The following is a 21,283-nucleotide window of genomic DNA, read 5'->3' as shown; positions in this document are numbered from 1 at the left end:
AAAACCCCTCTCTCTCTCTCTCTCTCTCTCTCTCTCTCTCTCTCTCTCTCTCTCTCTCTCTCTCTCTCTCTCTCTCTCTCTCTCAACCTATAAGACGAGAAGGAGATTGTTCATTAAAAGGAATCGAGTACCCCATACATACACACACATGGAATTAGCGTTTCGTCTCTCTTTCTCTCTTTGATATTCGATTCCAAATTAAGACCAAGTCATCTTCCAAGTGACCAAATCAGAGACTAACACCAAGAAATCCATTGTCTTAGTTGGACCATCAACTGAGTATGAGATCGACGCTCCATCAGCACATGGAAAAGAACCTAATTTAAATCGATTTTTCTTATTTCAAATGCAATCTTTGAATTATAATCTGAGTCAATTGTAATTCAAAAGACTCGAAATAGGATAGCAACTCTGTCGGGAAATTCTTTCTCCTTCGATAAGAAAATTATGTCATAGCCTAACACCAAGACCCTCGAGCCTTTTGCTAAATTGTTGGTCATTGAATTTAACCAAGCGAAATTTGAGATATTCATTTCATCTAACCAATCATCGACGGCTACTGTTAGGAGCTGCAGCAAGATTGGCTGCACGGGTTAAGGAGTTAATAAAATACGTTTCTACTATTCTCTCCGCCTGTCTATTGTTTTATGAACAGTTTCTAATCTAATATTGTATTTACTGTCATTGAAGAAGGACCCAATAAATTTGATTAAGGGAGGTCAATCAAGTAATGATCTTTTCTACCTCATTTATTTGCAACTTTTAGTATAAGTTATTGTAGGGATAATAGTGACGGATGGTCGGTTTCCAAGTCTCCTGAGATCTAGATTTTGAGATGCTAGAAACTTTGAAGGGGGCAGTAGGCGGCCAAAAACTACGGACCGTTTGACGAAGATGAACTCCCAAGAGACATTCGGCCATATTACACAGACCAAAAGGAAAAGGAGAAGCCAAAGAGCTAAATAACGGTCACACATTCCCTCTCCTTGCCCTCGGACTAATATTCTCTAAGACACCTTTCGACTCAGACGCGAGCTTCCTCTCGTGGATTCTAACTTTTAGACGTCTTTTGACCCAGACTCCGACTGTTGATGGGGTCGGCTTGGTTGATCAAACTATGTCTATATTCATATTAGCTCTGTTGGTCACATGATCCGGACCATACGACTGACATGTGCCTGACTCTACATCACTCGGTGAGATACAATTCAGTGTACACTGGCAATAACTATGGAGATAAGTATGAGCCAATTATAAGCGTCGTACAGATGACAAGACGCCACTGACATGATTTTACCTTTCCCTGTAGACAGTTAAAATATATTTTATCCAGGTTAATGTTCAGTTTAGATTCAAGAAGTGAACGCCTATGGGTTAAACACTTCAAATGGGCCCAAAGTCAAGCCCACAATAGGCTATAGCGAAGTTCGCTCAAACAATCACGTGAACATAGCCATACAGCCCACTTCGGCTCAATCCAAACATGTTGAAAATGGGCCACGAGTTGAGTAATGTGAATTCTGCCTTTTAATATCAGCGAACTTCGCTCGTAGCTATACATGTGGGCTACGTCACCCACGATACGAAAGTGATGGTCCACCCACATCCAAGTGAGCCTCGCGTGAATAGTTTCAGCGAGCTTTGCCAACTAATTAATCAGCGAATTTTGCCAATTTAATGTTGAGTTCTATTTTCAAGAGATAACCATCCTCCCACAATCTCCTGGAATTAATGGTCACTTACTCCACTCACAAAGAAACCGTTAACTCTCTCTCTCTCTCTCTCTCTCTCTCTCTCTCTCTCTCTCTCTCTCTCTCTCTCTCTCTCTCTCAACCTATAAGACGAGAAGGAGATTGTTCATTAAAAGGAATCGAGTACCCCATACATACACACACATGGAATTAGCGTTTCGTCTCTCTTTCTCTCTTTGATATTCGATTCCAAATTAAGACCAAGTCATCTTCCAAGTGACCAAATCAGAGACTAACACCAAGAAATCCATTGTCTTAGTTGGACCATCAACTGAGTATGAGATCGACGCTCCATCAGCACATGGAAAAGAACCTAATTTAAATCGATTTTTCTTATTTCAAATGCAATCTTTGAATTATAATCTGAGTCAATTGTAATTCAAAAGACTCGAAATAGGATAGCAACTCTGTCGGGAAATTCTTTCTCCTTCGATAAGAAAATTATGTCATAGCCTAACACCAAGACCCTCGAGCCTTTTGCTAAATTGTTGGTCATTGAATTTAACCAAGCGAAATTTGAGATATTCATTTCATCTAACCAATCATCGACGGCTACTGTTAGGAGCTGCAGCAAGATTGGCTGCAGTGCGAAAATAGGGTCAAATTCAACCCCAGCATGTGTCATGGCAAACTTCACCAAAGACAATTTGAGCTTCATTGGAAGCTAAAAAAACTTCACCCAGAGCGAAGAAATATCGACCCTCGTTACAAGCGAAGGTCAAGACGTTGTCATGTCTTCTAACTTTGGACATCAATCCAAACTCCCTTCGGAGTTCGTTTCAAAGAATCTCTTGATGCTTGCTAGGCTTCCTCGGTAGAAGCAATGAATTGGGGTAACCCCTTATCCAAATCCAGCAAAGGAATAACATCACCAATGGTGATTTATTTGACCCCACTAACCGAAGGTCAGGCTAACGTAGTCATAAGAGACGTTTGCATGTCAATGCCCAAAGTACTGAAGTTGGCTCAAATTAACTTGGAGCTCCTATTGATTTAAGAGAGTCCCTAACTCTGAAGAGGTCACGCCAATATTAATTGTTATGGTGTTCTCATTTCGTCAAAGTGTAATTCAGTGCCAAGCAATGAACAAGTATATTTTTGCGTGTTATGCCCCAATTAACTTGGCGACTAAAGACCAATAGGGATGATAACTTAGCCGACTTGTCGAGTCGACATCCCTCCATGTCGACTCGAAAGGTGATACTTGTCGCCCCCTTTATCGAAGACGACTTGCCTCGAGTCCACTCGACCACTTGGCGGCCAAAGACCAATAAAAATGACAACTCAGCTGACTTGTCGAGCCGACATCCCTCCATGTCGACTTGAAAGGTGTTACTTCTCGTCGAAGCTAAATGACTGTTTTCATCTCGAGCCTCTCCCCCTATGACAACGTGTCAACATCGCATTTAATGCTTGGCATGTGTCATCATGACTCTAGCCCAGATAGTCTTCATGACTCATCAGACCACATGGGTCTTGCCACACCGCCAGGCTCTTCCCATTTAATGCCGAAGCGACATTCACTCCACTCGCTAGCCGACACCTATAACGCAAGTGCTGATGTGGCCGCTAACCCATACTTCGCCACCGCCTCTCTACGCTCTGCCGAACTTGCCCATTTGCCCATACCACCTTAGTATAAATACATGTACTATTCTACCTTACAAAGGGCTGAAATTTTGATTTCTAAATCTAATCCTTAAGCAATCGCACGCACAAGAACTCTGAGTTCTTATTTACCCCACTCAAGTTTATCATTTAACTTGATCGTTGGAGGTACAATGGGTGAACCAAACCCCACCCTCTTACGAATTTCTACTTGTGTAGAATTTCCAGATACCCCAATTCAAGAACTAGACATAAAGTCAGGAAGAAAGTGGCCCATTCATTAATCCTCGACAAATTTGTCCAAACACGGACATAATTGAACTGTGTGATCACTAGAACATTAACAGTTTAGCGCCTACCGTGAGGCATCTTTTCTTTTTTTGAGAAAACATGTCAAGTTCTGAACAAGGGTCTGATCAACCTCCACCTATAGAACGACATCAGAGCTACGTTACTTAAGCTCAACTTGAGGAAACAGCTCACAAGCTCTCTGAGTCTTTCAAAGATCAATTTGTCATCCTTACGGACGAACTTCTTAGCCGGCTTCCACAGCCGCAGCGAGCTATCTCAGCTCTCCCTCCACCTTCTGGAGATTGGCGATCGAAGACTCATGCTCCTACCGGGGCACCGGGGCCCAACCAATAGCCCAGCCTCGGGCGCCTCATGCTGCTACCAAGCAGATAGGGGATTGCATTGAGCGTGCATCCCCACCGCCTTGTCGACCGGCTCGCGCTGACAAGTCTTGTCGATAGCGTCACCATCATCAGGAGACTTCTGACGAGAGTCCCGATCCAAGCCAGCATGAGGGGCACGCTAAGGGAGTAGTTGTAAAACCCCAAAAGTTTGAATAAATTGTGAAAAATAGTATTAAGTATGTTATATGGTTATAAATAACATATTTTGGTGTTTGAGTATGCTAGGGATTGATTTAAGATCAATCCAATGTATCTATGTGAGTATAAATGGAAAACATACACGAAAACATGCACAAACTTGTTTCTAGGTTGTTAGTAGTCGACTACTACTCAGGGTAGTCGACTAACCACCTTAGTAGTCGACTACTCTGAGTAGTAGTCACCTATCGGGGTTGTTTTTAGTTTTTCTTTCAGATTTTGGGTTGGATTTGGTTGATATCCGAACCCAGGTTGTTATATCTCTTTTTATACACGTTTAAACCCTATTTTCAGAGAGAAAATTTGTGAGAACAACAGCCACCTTCCTCCTCAAACCATGAACCCTAGTTTATGAGTTTCGAGAGAGTTTTGATGCTTTTGTCAAGAGGAAGGCGAAGTTTTGGCATCATGGTTGAAGAAGGATCTTGCACACACGTGTTTGAGGACTCCAGCAACACTCTAAGGCAAGATCATCTTCACCCGTTCCTACACCCTTAGTAATTATAAGATTTAAAGTGATTAAATTAATGTTCTTCATGTCTTTTCCTAGTTTCATGAAATAAAAAGGTAGATTTTTTTATAATAAACCTGTGATCCCCGTTAGATCTAATGTTTTTCCTTACTGTTTATATTAGAAATATGATCATGATCATTAGGGTAAATATTAATTTCGTTTTAATATGATAATCAAACTCTAACTCATGTGCAAAACCCTAATTTGATAATATATTAAGTCTTCTTGTAGATTAATCATGTTTGAACTTTAGATTGTCAGATCACAGTGACATGAACGTGTTTAAACCAGTTAATCATTGTTACATGTTCAGATATAATTATGTCCGAGTTAATTCAAGTCTTAAATTCATGTGTTATGTGAGAATATGGATAATTAAGATGTTAAACCTTTATTAGTGTTAATTCAAGAGTCGAATCATGTGAATTAATCTATGAAAATTGTTTTCAAAGGACAAAAACCCTTTTTCCTAAGTTGCATGTGAATTAAACAAGTTTTATTTGAGAATAAAACACCAACACATCAAAATTCTGAGATTTGACTTCTGTTGAACTCAGAGTAGTTGACTAACGGAGACAGTAGTCGACTAATCCTTACCTGATGCATTTCACAAGGTCTATTTCATAGTAGAGTAGTTGACTAATATTAATAGTAGTCGACTACTAACACTTAGTTAGAATCTTCCAGGTTCTGGATGAACTCATAGTAGTTGACTACTCAGGCTAGTAGTCGACTACTAAAGTTGATTTCCTGAATTCTGTTTTGTTTGTTTGAAATGTGTTTGCGGGGTTCGAGTCACATTTCCTCACATGCAATTTTATGAATATACAAGTACAATGTCTTACACACACATGAGTATCCCAGAAAGGGGATTTTGACAAGAGTTGAGTTGTTTATGTCAGAATTAGAAATTGTTAGACACGAGTTGGATATCGTTTCACAAGGTCCATCTTTGACCTATAAGACTGAGATACTTTGCTCTTGATAGTATACGGGGTTATATGTTTGTATTTATTTTTTTATTCCCAGTAATAGTGAAAGATATTATAAATACAATATACTAATGTCTTTATTTCCTTTATGTATTGCTTTATTTTATTCTTAGGTTGAGATCAATGATTAGCATTTCACAATTTGAGACATATGGTAAATACATGAGGGTTTCTTTGTTTGGATTATTTCGCTCGACGTATTAGTCTCGTGTTGTGGGTTTCTAATTATTGATTTCATTTAGATTATTTATATCTAGTTCGGTGTTAATGTTTAGGTATCTATAATTTGAGACATATGGTATATACATGAGGGTTTTCTTGTTTGGATTATTTTGATTGATGTACCACGTCTCGTATTATTGGTGTCTAAATATTAATTTCACTTAGATACAGAGAAAATGATCTAGGTAGACTATGCTTATAGATAGAATCTTCACTCCATCTAGTAGCACTTCCCATGCGGAGGGATGAAGGTGATCTTGCTGTAGCGCTCTGACGCTCTTTATGCGGTTCTTTTTGTTGTTGTTTTTTCTCTTTCTTCAGGTAGTACAGAGGTTCGGAGAGCCGCAAGATGACAGAGTTCTTGTATAGTCACCGTCACATGAGTTATTACTATAGGCTCCACAGTAGATTTCTTTTATGATTTTCATTCGGACTTTAGAGTTTTATTTTCATATTGTAAAGGTAATGTGTCTTAGTACGATTTCTAGTTGATTCATATTGGGACATTTTCTTTATTCCATATATCAGATGTACTTCAGTTGAGACATGATTTTTATGAGATATCTCTTTCCATATCATGTCTATTACGTTCATTTCTTTATTTTGCCTTTTTTTATACATACACTTCTTTTGATTCCACTATAGGATATTGCTGTGATTGGTGAAACGTGTTTATGCACGGTGTGGATGCATAGCAGGTTTGACATCTCTGGGTTCACCTTGGACTGCAGCTTTGTGTGAAACCAAGGGTGTCATAGTTGGTATCAGAGCTTTAGTTCCAGCATCCTTAGGATCATTCCTGTGTCGAGTCGTGGATCTAGGATAGAGTTTCCTATGGATCATGTATAAAGTCCACTAGGAATTCCTAGAATGAGTGAGGATGTTATATACGTATGTTCAAAAATTATAAATTTTTTATGACAACTGATCTTATTTTGATTGAAAAATATTTGTGTGAAAGATAAGTGATAATATTTTCCTATTGATATATGTTTATCTTTATGCTTGAGATATTGTTTACTGTGTTTAACAAGCTCTACTTCCAAACATATGGATGTCAGGAAGAGGACGTCATCGCAGAGGTACCCGTGCTCAGGGAGCTGGGCAAGCTGATACAAAGCCTGAGCCGTAGCAGGCTCCGCAGTATCTAATCGATCTCATAGCACCGTTAGCAGCTCGACTAGCAGCGATAGAGGAGCAACTAGAAAATCATGCTTCGCAGGAGATACCCATTCAGGAAGAGTCACCAGAAGAGACACCGGTAGATGCACCACCACCACCACCAATTGTCGATGAAGCCGTTGAGCAGGAGGCATGACTTCGTTTGGTAGAGAGGTACCAGAAGTTGAAGGCACTAGAGTTTTATGGAAAGTCATATTTTATTGTGGCACATAAGTGGAAAGAGGATGTGAGTAATATCTTGGATATGCTTAATGTGGATACTGTGCAGAAGCAAAGGCTAGCGGCTTTTAGCCTCAACAGTGATGCAGGAGGGTGATATCGACTTCAGTTCACTCCGGAGTATAGGATAATGATTCCATGGGAGACTTTTGTGTACTTCTTTGATGAGTAGTATGTGTCGACTATAGTGAAAGCCGGGAAGGAGTTAGAGCTAGCCTGGCTAGAGTAGGGAGACATGTCGGTATCAGATTATGAGAGTAAATTCATAGCCCTACTTAGATTCACGGGCATGTGGCATACTGATGAGCGACAAGATCAGATATTTTTGATGGGACTTCGCCCGAGTCTACGTCGATTTCTTATATCTATGCAATTTCATTCAGTACGGGAGGTGGCCGATGCAGCCATTTCACAGGAAATTGAGACTATAATGTTTCAGAAGAGCAAAGAGGGTAACGCCAAGCCAGGATAGCAGAGGAGATAGAATATAAAATTCTTCCTCTCCGATTTCGGGTTTATCTCTACCAACAAACAAGAGACCAGGAGATAGAATATAAAATTCTTCCTCTCCGATTCTGGGTTTATCTCTACCAACAAACAAGAGACCAGGAGATAGAATATAAAATTCTTCCTCTCCGATTTCGGGTTTATCTCTACCAACAAACAAGAGACCAGGAGATAGAATATAAAATTCTTCCTCTCCGATTTTGGGTTTATCTCTACCAACAAACAAGAGACCAGGAGATAGAATATAAAATTCTTCCTCTCCGATTTTGGGTTTATCTCTACCAACAAACAAGAGACCAGGAGATAGAATATAAAATTCTTCCTCTCCATCATCGGGTTTATCTCTACCAACAAACAAGAGACCAGGAGATAGAATATAAAATTCTTCCTCTCCATCATCGGGTTCATCTCTACCAACAAACAAGAGACCAGGAGATAGAATATAAAATTCTTCCTCTCCATCATCGGGTTCATCTCTACCAACAAACAAGAGACCAGGAGATAGAATATAAAATTCTTCCTCTCCATCATCGGGTTCATCTCTACCAACAAACAAGAGACCAGGAGACAGAATATAAAATTCTTCCTCTCCATTATCGGGTTCATCTCTACCAACAAACAAGAGACCAGGAGATAGAATATAAAATTCTTCCTCTCCATCATCGGGTTCATCTCTACCAACAAACAAGAGACCAGGAGATAGAATATAAAATTCTTCCTCTCTATCATCGGGTTCATCTCTACCAACAAACAAGAGATCAGGAGATAGAATATAAAATTCTTCCTCTTTATCATCGGGTTCATCTCTACCAACAAAAAAAAGACCAGAATACACCAATAGGTATACGAGTCTAAATTGTTTCCCTACCATCAACAGGAAGTTTCTGGAGAATATCACTCAAAATATTCTTAAGGGAGTACCCCAGCAGCGGGGTAAAGGATTTCATCATCAGCAGCAGGGTCAGCATAAGAAAGGAGCACAACATGGTTCGACAGCAGCACAACAGCACATGATTCAGGGTGCATGTTATAACTACAACAAGATCGACCATAAGGCCAAGGATTTTCACAGTGCACCAACAGGAGGCCAGCAGAGCAGAGGCTAGGGACAACACCTGGGACGAGGACACGATCAGTAGCAGAACCGTGGTTAGGGTCAGCAGTTTCAGGGCCACGGTTACGACCAGCAGCAGCAGCAACAGCAGCACCAGAGGATAGAGGCACCACCTGCCACCCCGAGGATTGAGGGATCGATAGGCTAGGTTCTAGCCATCTAGGATATTTTTGAGGGACATATAGTCCATATGTTCCTTCACCAGCAGTGCAGCAGTCGCCAGCCACCAACAGGGTGTATACGGTCGTACCACGTGATCATGGTGAGAGTGAGGTCGTGGTGGAAGGTACATTCCTTGTGAACTCCTTTCTAGCCTGTATTCTTTTTGATTCAGGCGCTTCACATTCTTTCATCTCCCATGATTTCATGATTAGACTTTACCTTGTATCACAGCCTTTAGATATCCCTTTATCTATATCTACTCCTTTGGGAGAGGTGTCCCTCTTAGAGAATATTTGTAGGAGATGTATCATCAGCTTAGACGATTCTGAGTTCATGATCGATTTGATCGTCCTGCGTATATCCGAGTTTGATGTTATCCTTGGTATGGATTGACTATCTTCCTACCCTATGAGTATCGACTGTTTTACAAAGACAGTCATCTTGCGAGCATTTGATGAGACTAAGTTAGTGGTAGCGACCTCATGGGTCAACCAGTTTGTGGAGTCATTTCTGGCATATGTCAAAGAGGTGGTGATGCAGGATCGGGGTGTCGATTTGAGTGAGACATGAGTTGTCTCAGAGTATCAGAATGTCTTCCAGGACATACCAGGTTTACCTCCAGTAAGAGAGGTCGAATTTTGCATAGAGTTGTAGCCAGGCACAACACCGATATCTTGAGCACCTTATCGTATGACTCCTGCTGAGATGAGGGAGCACTAGATCCAGTTAGATGAGTTGTTATCTCAGGGTTTCATTCGCCAGAGTCATTCTCCGTGGGGAGCGCTGGTCCTTTTTGTGAAGAAAAAAGACGAAAGTATGCGGTTATGCATAGATTATCGTGAGTTGAACAAGGTCACTATCCGAAACCGGCATCCACTACAGAGGATTGATGACTTGTTCGACCAGCTGTAGGGAGTGCAACATTTCTCAAAGATTGATCTTTGTTCTGATTATTATCAGTTTCAAGTTCGGGAGATGGATATTCCTAAGACCGCCTTTCTGACTCGATATGGATCCTTCGAGTTCTTTGTCATGCCATTTGGGCTGACTAATGCACCCGCGGTATTCATGGATTTGATAAACTGGGTTTTCCATATATACTTGGACTAGTTCGTGATCATTTATATCGACGACATCCTTATATATTCAAGATCGGAGACAGAACACGAGCGATATATTCGATTGACTTTGCAGACTTTGCGGGAGGATCAATTATACGCTAAGTTCAGCAAGTGTGAGTTCTGGCTATTTGAGGTCAAATTTTTGGGCCATATCATCAGCAGAGAGGGCATTACAATGGATCCCACAAAAGTAGATGCACTACTTGATTGGGAGCTGCCAAAGATAGTTTCAGAGATCCGTAGTTTCTTGGGTTTGGCCGGCTATTACAGGAAGTTTATTCAGAACTTTTCGAAGATTGCAATGCCACTTACATGCCTTAAACAAAGAAGGGTGTATAGTTTGGTTGGGGCACAGAGTGTCAGGAGGCCTTTGAGACTTTGAAAGCTAAGTTGACTACAGCGCCGGTGTTGATCATTTTGAGCAGTGATAAGACTTTTGTTGTCTACACGGATGCGTTGTTATCAGGTCTCGGAGGTGTTTTGATGCAAACCCATAGAGTGGTGGCCTACATTTCTAGGCAGTTGAGGACTCATGAGTAGAATTATCTCATGCACGACATAGAGGTAGCAGTAGTAGTCTTCGCATTGAAGACACGGAGGCTCTATCTGTATGGAGTACAGTTCAAGCTATTTACGTATCATCAGAGTTTGAAGTACCCCTTCTCTCCGAAAGAGCTAAATCAGAGACAGTGATGATGGGTTGAATTTATTAAGTATTATGAGTTCGCGATTCAGTACCATTCGGGGAAGGTGAACGTAGTAGCAGACACGTTGAGCAGAAAGCATCGCCATCGAATTGCAGCTTTGAGATGCTCGTTGTATCGAGATCTTCACACCCTTAGCCAGTTTGACTTTAGACCAGAGATTGGTAGGAGCAACGCATTTTTGGGAGCTTTGTCAGTGCAGCTATCTGGGATTGATAGAGTGGTCAAAGCTCAGCTAGAGGACTCTTGGATTCAAATCCGAAAGGAGGAGATTTCTAAAAAGCTAAAGGCTGATTGGACCATTGGAGTAGATAGAGGACTTCAAATGAAGAGCCGATTGGTGATGGCGAATAGTACGCAGTTGAAGAAAGACTTATTTAATGAAGTGCATCGTACCAGATACGCAGTGCATCCAGGCATAACAAAAATGTACAAGAACCTGAAGATACATTTTTGATGGAGCATCATGCGTAGGGAGATTATCGAGTATGCGGCTAAGTGCTTTACCTGTCAACAAGTGAAGGCAGAACACCAGAGACCGGTAGGAATCTTAAACCATTTACCCATTCCGGAGTGGAAATGGGCAGATATTTCCATGGACTTCATTGTAGGATTGCCTAGATCGAAGAAGGGGAACAATTCAGCTTGAGTGATAGTTGATCGGTTGACGAAATCAACTCATTTTATACCAGTAAAGACAACCTATACAATGGAGAGTTATGTGAGGATATTTATCTAGGAGTTTGTGAGATTGCACGGAGTTCTAGAGATGATTGTATTAGACCGAGGATCAGTTTTCACTTCACAATTTTGGAGGAGCTTACAAAATTCTTTCGGTAGCCAGTTATCATATTCTAGTGTCTTCCACCCACAGACAGATGGACAAACAGAGAGAGTCAACCAAGTGTTGGAGGACATGTTGCGGGCTTGTGTTATAGATTTTTAGGTAGCTGGGAGGACCACATTCCACTGATTGAGTTTTCTTATAACAATAGTTATCAAGCGATTATTAGCATGACACCGTATGAGGCGTTGTACGGGAGACCTTGTAGATCACCTATTTGTTGGGTAGAGCCAGAGGACAGCCTATTGCTTGGACCGAAATTAATGAGACAAACTACAAAGAACATGACAGTGATTCGAGAGCATATTTTTACAGCGCAGAGTCATCAGAAGAGTTATGCAGATTAGAGACGACGACTCCTAGAGTTCCAAGTTAGGGACTATGTATTGTTAAAAGTATCACCAATGAAGGGAGTTCAACAATTTGGTAGATGGGGAAAGCTTACATCGAGGTATATTGGTCTGTTCAGGATAGTGGAGCACAATGGAGCCGTTTCATATCGATTAGATCTTCCAGCATCGATGTCGAGTATACACGATGTATTTCATGTTTCAATGCTTAAGAAGCATCTACGCGACGAGGAGCAGCAGCGAGTGTTAGACGCGCCAGAGATTAAAATTCATGATAATTTGACTACTATTGAAATTCTTGTGTGTATTCTTGCTAAGGAGGACAAAAGACATAGAAACAAGGTGATTCCTCTAGTTAAAGTTCAACGGAATCGGAAAGGAGCCGAGGAGGCTTCTTAGGAGCGCGAAGAAGATATCCGTCGCGACTACCTAGACCTGTTTGAAAAGGTAAATTAATTGATTGATTATGATTTGCTTTTGTTTATGATTGGGTTATATGGTCATATTTATATTTAACGCTAGAATGGAGGTATTAACACTTAGCTCCTAATCATTCGAAACACATGGTATATATATGGGGGGTTCCTTGTTTGGATTTTTTGCCCGACGTACTAGTTCCGCTTAGTTAGGAGTTAAGTAGGAGTATTCGCATTCGAGATGGTTAAGTGTAGTTATTTCTATGTTTTATATCTAAGGATTAATGATATGAGATGTGTACGGGAGGCTTTCCTTGTCAGGATTATTCACTCTTGGTGCTTTTCTCATATTATTAATCCCTAAGAAACGATTGCGGAATTTTGGGGACGAAATTCTTTTAAGGGGGAAAGAATGTAAAACCCTAAAAGTTTAAATAAATTGTGACAAATAGTATTAAGTATGTTATATGGTTATAAATAACATATTTTGGTGTTTGAGTATAAATAAATTGTGACAAATAGTATTAAGTATGTTATATGGTTATAAATAACATATTTTGGTGTTTGAGTATGCTAGGGATTGATATTAAGTATGTTATATGGTTATAAATAACATATTTTGGTGTTTGAGTATGCTAGGGATTGATTTGAGATCGATCCATTGTATCTATGTGAGTATAAATGGAAAACATACACGAAAACATGCACAAACTTGTTTCTAGGTTGTTAGTAGTCGACTACTACTCAGGGTAGTCGACTAACCAGCTTAGTAGTCGACTACTCTGAGTAGTAGTCACCTATCGGGTTTGTTTCCAGATTTTCTTTCAGATTTTGGGTTGGATTTGGTTGATATCCGGACCTAGGTTGTTATATCTCTTTTCATACATGTTTAAACCCTATTTTCAGAGAGAAAATTTGTGAGAACAGCAGTTGCCTTCCTCATCAAACCTTAAAGCCTAGCTTGTGAGTTTTAAAAGAGTTTTGAGGCTTTTGTCGAGAGGAAGGCGAAGTTTTGGAATCATGGTTGAAAAAGGATCTTGCACACACGTGTTTGAGGACTCCAGCAACACTCTAAGGCAAGATCATCTTCACCCGTTTTTGCACTCTTAGTAATTATAAGATTTAAAGTGATTAAATCAATGTTTTTCACGCCTTTTCTTAGTTTCATAAAATAAAAAGGTAGATTTTTTGATAATAAATCTGTGATCCCTATTAGATCTAATATTTTCCCTTGTTGTTTATGTTAGAAATATGATCATGATCATTAGGGTAAATATTAATTTTGTTTTAATATGATAATCAAAGTCTAACTCATGTGCAAAACCCTAATTTGATAATAAATTAAGTTTTCTTATAGATTAATCATGTTTGAACTTTGAGTGTCAGATCACAATGACATGAACATGTTTAAATCAGTTAATCCTTGTTTCATGTTCAGATATAATTATGTCCGAGTTAATTCATATCTTAAATTCATGTGTTATGTGAGAATATTGATAATTAAGATGTTAAACCTTTATTAGTGTTAATTCAAGAGCCGAATCATGTGAATTAATCTATGAAAATTGTTTTCAAAGGACAAAAACCATTTTTCCTATGTTGCATGTGAATTAAACAAGTTTTGTTTGAGAATAAAACACTAACACATCAAAATTTTGAGATTTGGCTTCTGTTGAACTCAGAGTAGTCAACTAACGGAGAGAGTAGTCGACTACTCCTTACCTGATGCATTTCACAGAGTCTGTTTTATAGCAGAGTAGTCGACTAATGTTAATAGTAGTTGACTACTAACACTTAGTTAGAATCTTCCAGGTTCCGGATGAATCAAAATTGTCGACTACTCAGGCAAGTAGTCGACTACTAAAGCTGATTTCCTGAATTCTGTTTTGTTTGTTTCAAATGTGTTTGCGGGGTTCGAGCCGCATTTGCTCACATGTAATTTTATGAATATACAAGTACAATGTCATACACACACATGAGTATCCCAGAAAGGGGATTTTGACAAGAGTTGAGTTGTTTATGTCAGAATTAGAAACACATGAGTATCCCAGAAAGGGGATTTTGACAAGAGTTGAGTTGTTTATGTCAGAATTAGAAATTGTTAGACACGAGTTGGATATCGTTGGGGATTTTGACAAGAGTTGAGTTGTTTATGTCAGAATTAGAAATTGTTAGACACGAGTTGGATATCGTTGGTGAGCACAGCTCAGTACTATATGGGATAGTGCATTGATATGCCAATATACACAGATTATACATGAAATGGATATCTTTGATGAGCTCAATTTAGTGCTACATGATATAGTGCGTCGATATTCCATATGTATAGGCTATTGAGTCGGGTTTGGATGCTTTGTATAGCTGTCCGTCCGCACAAGAGTGTGATGAGGCTTGTGAGCCGTCTATTTATGAGGCTTATGAGCCATCTATTTGGATACCTATAAGGTAGGCCGTTCCACACTCAGGCTTCGTGCTGAGATCGCGATGAGACTAATGAGCTGTGTATATTTTTTTAGGATACCCACAGGGTAGTCCGTTACATTTAGATTTTTGTTTAATAGCCTAAGACTTGGGCGGATGCCAGATATGAATATGGTCCATCTTTGAACTATAAGACCGAGATACTTTGCTCTTGATAGTATATAGGGTTATATGTTGATATTTATTTTTTCTTCCCATTGACAGTGGAAGATATTATAAATACGGAATACCGATGTCTTTATTTCTTTTATGTATTGCTTTGTTTTATTCTTAGGTTGGGATCAATGATTAGCGATTCATAATTTGAGACATATGGTATATACATGAGGATTTCCTTGTTTGGATTATTTCGCTAGATGTACTAGTCTCGTGTTGTGGATTTCTAATTATTGATTTCATTTAGATTGTTTATCTCTAGTTCAGTGTTAATGTTTAGGTATCTTTAATTTGAGACATATGGTATATACATGTGGGTTTCCTTGTTTGGATTATTTTGTTCGACGTACTATGTCTCGTATTATAGGTGTCTAAATATTAGTTTCACTTAGATACATGGAAAATGATCTAGGTAGACTATGCTTATAGATAGGGCCTCCACTCCATCTAGTAGCCCTTCCTCTGGGGGCGGATGGATGTGATTTTGGTGTAGCTTTTCTTTTAAAAATACCCTTTCAGGTAGCTCGGAGTTCCGGAGAGCCGCAGGATGACAGAGTTCTTGCATAGTTACCGTCACATGAGTTTTTAGTAGAGGCTCCATTGTAGATTTCTTTTATGATTTTTATTTAGACTTTAGATTTTTATTTTCATATTGTAAAGGCAGTGTGCCTTAGTACGATTTCTGATTGATTCATGTTGAAACATTTTCTTTATTCTTTATATCAGTTGAGACATGATTTTTATTAGATATCTCTTTCCATATCATATCTATTACGTTCATTTCTTTATTTTGCCTATTTTTTGTACCTACACTTCTTTTGATTCCACTAGAGGATGTTGCTGTGATTTGTGAAACGTCTTTATGCACAGTGTGAGTGTATGGCAGGTATGACATATCTGGATTCACCTTGGACTGCAGTCTTGTGTAAAACCAGGGGCGTCACAGTAGTCTTCAAGGCTCCTCATCGTCACGCCTCTCCATCTCCTTTAGCTACCATAGGAGCTTCCGGATATGACCGAGTGTACAAACCGGTCGCAGACACCATAAGGGGGAATACCCCTCTCTCCGATGACCTTATGAATACGCCATGTGAGAAATTCAAGATACCTCACGTGGAGAAGTACAAAGGTGAGGGAGACCCCTCCGAGCATGTTCAGATTATTATGATGTGATGAGCATGCTCCAAGCATTAGAAGCTGTCATCTATCGATGCTTCCCCATCACTCTTTCAAAGAGTGCCAAGCTCTGGTGGAATACCCTTGAGAAGAAGTCCATCAACAGCTTATAACAGCTCAACCGACAATTTATCCACCACTTCCTGGATAACACCAAGTAGAAGCTCCTCCTCATGTGTTAATCCAAATGAGGAAGGGACCAGAAGAGAGCCTCCGATCCTACTTCAAAAGATTTCAGGCAAAGAGGCTAGAGTTCAATAACCCAGGAAGTGCAGTCGCCAAGTCCGCACTCGTTGCCGGTTTGCAGAGCAATGAGTTAGCCAACTTGCTCGCTAAGAAGCCAGTCGTCAACTATGAGCAGTTGGTGGCCAAGGCACATGGGTACATGGATATGCAGGATGCCCATGCCTATAAGGTGTCCGCCAGGGCTGCAGAGCTCTCCCCAACCATGGCTTCAGCAACGCTAGCAATCCTGTCCATCTCGCCAACTCCTATAACAATATTGGTGGTGACACCAATGCCCGAGCCGACCAGAGGCCCCTCTGCAAAGCAGGAGTGGCCAAGAGATCCTCTGAGAGTCGACTCTCGCCCCAATCGGTCCAACAGGAGGGACCGACAAAAGGGAGCCAAAGTCAACTCTCATGATCTTCGACACCTCCCTCACTAGTGCTCTCGCCATGGTTCAAAAGGAAGGATACCTCAAGGAGCCTGCTCCTCAGATGAGGTCAAATCCTAAGAACTGAGATACCGAGCAATTTTGCCGCTATCACCAATGATTACCAAATCCTAAAGAGGGATATTGAGGACTTGATTGAGAGAGGATATTTGAAGAATCTCATCTCTCGACGAGATCATAGGGAGCTGCCTCAGCCAAGGATAACAAGAGATCCCGCTCATGGTCGCCCCATCCTCAGCCGCGTTAAGTCATCCGACCCTTGGAGCCTAGCCACAAAGGTGTTATCAACACAATCATTGGCAGTCCTATTGTTGTATGGTCATCAAACAAGGCCCGAAAGAGATATGTCAAGAGGGCGTTGCCGGTCGACCAAGGCGACAAGAGGACAAAGGTGGATGAGCCTATATCTTTTGGGGACGCTGACCTACAAGGCATTGAGACACCTCATGATGATCCCATTGTCATCGCAGTCAGGATCGACGGCTATCAGGTGAAGCAGATCATGGTCAACACAAGAAGCTCAGTAGACATCCTGTACGTTGATGCCTTCAACTAAATAGGCATCGACAAATCCTGTTTGCTCCCCTATAGAGGACCCCTCATCAAATTCATCGGTCACTCTCTTTTGCCAGAAGCGATGATTACTCTCCCTCTAACAGTTGGGGAGTACCCTAGGCAAGCCACCGTCCAGGTTCAGTTCCTGGTGATGGATCTTAAGTCGGCCCATAATGTCTTCATAGGCCGTACTGCCCTCCATCTCTTGCGAGCCATTCCTTCAACTTACCACTGAAATTACCCTAGAAGAGGGTGAATAGGGTAATGAAACAATAAATGCACAATAAATAAAATTCAATGCAACACAAGATACAAATTACATACTAAGATAATAAATATGGAGGAAAGTTAGAGAATAGTTATCCAAGATGACACGATGATATGTTCACGGGGTTCGGTCCTCCTACATACATCCTCGACCACCTCTCCTGATGGTAACTTCACTATCACACCCAGTTTAGAAGTTAGAACTTCTTCACAATGATCTCCCCACGAGATCTTATAATCCTCACAACGATCTCCTCGAGATCAATCTCATCACACAATCACAAGATGAAAAAAAAAATCTCTCACAACAATCCTATGATAAGGATCAAGAGATAAACAAAACAAGCTTAGGGGTTTGTGAAATGTGGAATTGAGAAACCGAATACTTTGAAACAATTGAGAATAAAGATTTGAAATTTTGAGCTCAAGAACACTTAGAAACAAAACTTAGGGAATTTTTTTTGCTTGCTTGATTACTAAAGTGAAGAGAGCAATGGGGTATATATAGAAACCCCAAATAATAGTCCAAATCCCAAACAAGTACCAAAATCTCAAAAATTCGGCTAAAACAGAAACTATCCGTTATAGTAGATCCGGTCGACCGACGGATCATGTCCGGTCGACCGACTATTTGACCGTTGCAGACTCAGCAATCTGGAACTGTTTCGGTCAACCGACAATGTTCTTTCGGTCGACAGACCCTCAGTCATCGGTCGATCGCAAAATGTAAATCAGTCGATCGAAGGTGACTGTCTGCAGGGTCATGGAAACTAGCTCTTTGGTCGGGCCCGGTCGACCGAAAACATGTACATACAGAAATTTAATTATAGTTGAAATTCTAACTTTGTAAATTCAAAATAAAATATCAAATAAATTCTAAAAATTATAAAACTTTGAGAAATATTTATAAACATGAATATAAACATGTTAGAAAGAAAATTTTGAAAAATCATTTTCCAATTGTAAAAACTTATCATTTTTAAAAAATGGTCAAAAACATGTTTTTATAAGTGTGTGTATGTGTGAACCCCAATAGCTTCAAGTGTTATCTACTCAATAACTTGCCTGCATTAAGCTCTAGAGAGAAAATAAAAATGTAAATATCTCTCACATATGAATACAATGCTTGAGTCTTGATATTTGCTCATATGTTAATGAAGCTTCTCTTGTGTAAGTTGCTCTTGAAAGCTTGTCTTCATCAACTTGCCTCCACTTCCTTGGATATCATCGTTGTAGCTCATATTCCATCTAATTCTCCAATAGTTAACATTATCTTACTTAGAAAAATACAATCTATACAATATCACTCAATCAAGCAATTAGCACCAATAATGATGTTTGTATGTAACGCCCCTGTTTTCACAAATGGCTGCAGTCAAGGTGAACCCAGAGATGTCAAACCTGCCATGCACCCACACTGTGCAATAACATGTTTCACCAATCACTTAGTCATCTAGAACTTAAAACTGGAACTGGGATAATTTGTGGGATAAATTTTTAAGGTGTTAGTCACATAGAACTAGGAAATGGGATATTTTTTTATAGTGTTAGTCAAGTAGAACTTTTGTAGAACTAGAACTGTATTATTTTTTTGGTGCGTTAGTCAAGTAGAATTCTACTAGAATTAGAATTGGGATAATTGGTCATAATTATCCCACAAATTATACTACATATATATATAACCATAAGTTCTCCTCTCTTAAATTATCCTACACATTGGAAAGAATATAATTGGGGAAAAAAGTGAAACGTCGCCTCCCTCCCTCTTGGTTAAAATTTCTCTACCATGAAGTCAATCATCCGTTCATTTTTCTGTCTTTACTTTGTTTTTGTGATGATTAGATCTTTTGTTATTATTTTCAAGATGTATTACTTTATTGATAGCTTTTGACGTTAAATTACTTTATTATTATTTGTTTGATCTAAGTTTTCTCTCCACAACAGTGGTTTAGGTTAAGAATATAGTGTTGGTGGGTTAGTGCTAAAGATATGCGGGCTATTTATGTTTTTTTATAAGTTAGAAAGCAACTTTGCGATCACATTGATGATTAGATGTTGAATGGTTAATGGTGATATCTATTATTATTAAATCGGCTCAGTAAATTGATTGGGATATTTATAGTTCATCTGTCGATCATCTGTTTAGCGACCACAGATGATTCCTGTGTACATTTCATTTATTTGCTGATTTGGTTTCAGCGATCATGATAAGATTGGTCCAAAGGGTTAATGGCTGAAAAATGCTTATTTTTCTTTCTTTATGATGTTATGAGATTTGAACTTCGACATTTATGATCCTCCACTAGAAGCTCCCTGAAATGTTGCTGATGCAGACGATGATTCCGATAAAGAAGACGAGTTACAGACTCAATGAGCAGCTGTAGGAGTTTAGAGAAATTCTATGGCAGATGTCATGTGGGATGATAGAAGCCATGTGGGATGATGGAAGTCGAGTCACTCTAGGGATTTAGATTTTTATTTATTTGTAAATTATTTTATTATTTGAGATGAATAGTGATGCTTTATTACATTATATTTTATAGTTATCACTAGAATTTGCTTATTAATATTATATTATTTTTAATATACAATTATTAACAATAGTAATTTATACCCACCATTACCCCCACCAAATTATCCTACCAAATTATGCAACTTCATAATATTATCCATCATTATCCCACCAAATTATCCTACCAAATTATCCCACTTTAAGAATTACCCATCATTGTTCCACTAAATTATCCCAGTGTCAAAAAATTATGCCACTTTACCAATTATCCGAGTTCTACTTAAAAAGTTCTAGGTGACTAACCCCTAAAGAAATAAACGTAATAGACATGATATGGAAAGAGATATCTCATAAATAAAATTACGTCTCAACTGAAATACATCTGATATATAGAAGAACGAAAATGTCTCAACAAGAATTAACTGAAAATCGTACTAAGGCACACTGCCTTTTCAATATAAAATAAAACTCTAAAGTTTGAATGGAATCATAAAAAAATCTACTGTGGAGCCTCTACTAATAACTCATGTGATGACGACTATGCAAGAACTCCGTCATCCTGTAGCTCTGCGAACCTCTGTACTGCCTGAAAGAAGAGAAAACAACAAAAAAGCACATAAAGAACATCAGAATGCTACATCAAGATCACCTCCATCCGCCACCAGGAGAAGGACTACTAGATGGAGTGGAGGCTCTATCTATAAGCATAGTCTACCTAGATTTTTTTTCCCTGTATATAAGTGGAATTAACATTAAGAAACCTGTAACACGTGACATAGTACGTCGAGCAAAATAATCCAAACAAGAAAACCCTCATGTATATACCAAATGTATCAAATTGTAGATATCTAAATATTAATA

Source organism: Asparagus officinalis, chromosome 6, assembly GCF_001876935.1.
Source record: "Asparagus officinalis chromosome 6, Aspof.V1, whole genome shotgun sequence".
Taxonomy (NCBI): Eukaryota; Viridiplantae; Streptophyta; class Magnoliopsida; order Asparagales; family Asparagaceae; genus Asparagus; species Asparagus officinalis.
Note: the sequence above shows the minus strand (reverse complement) of the source record.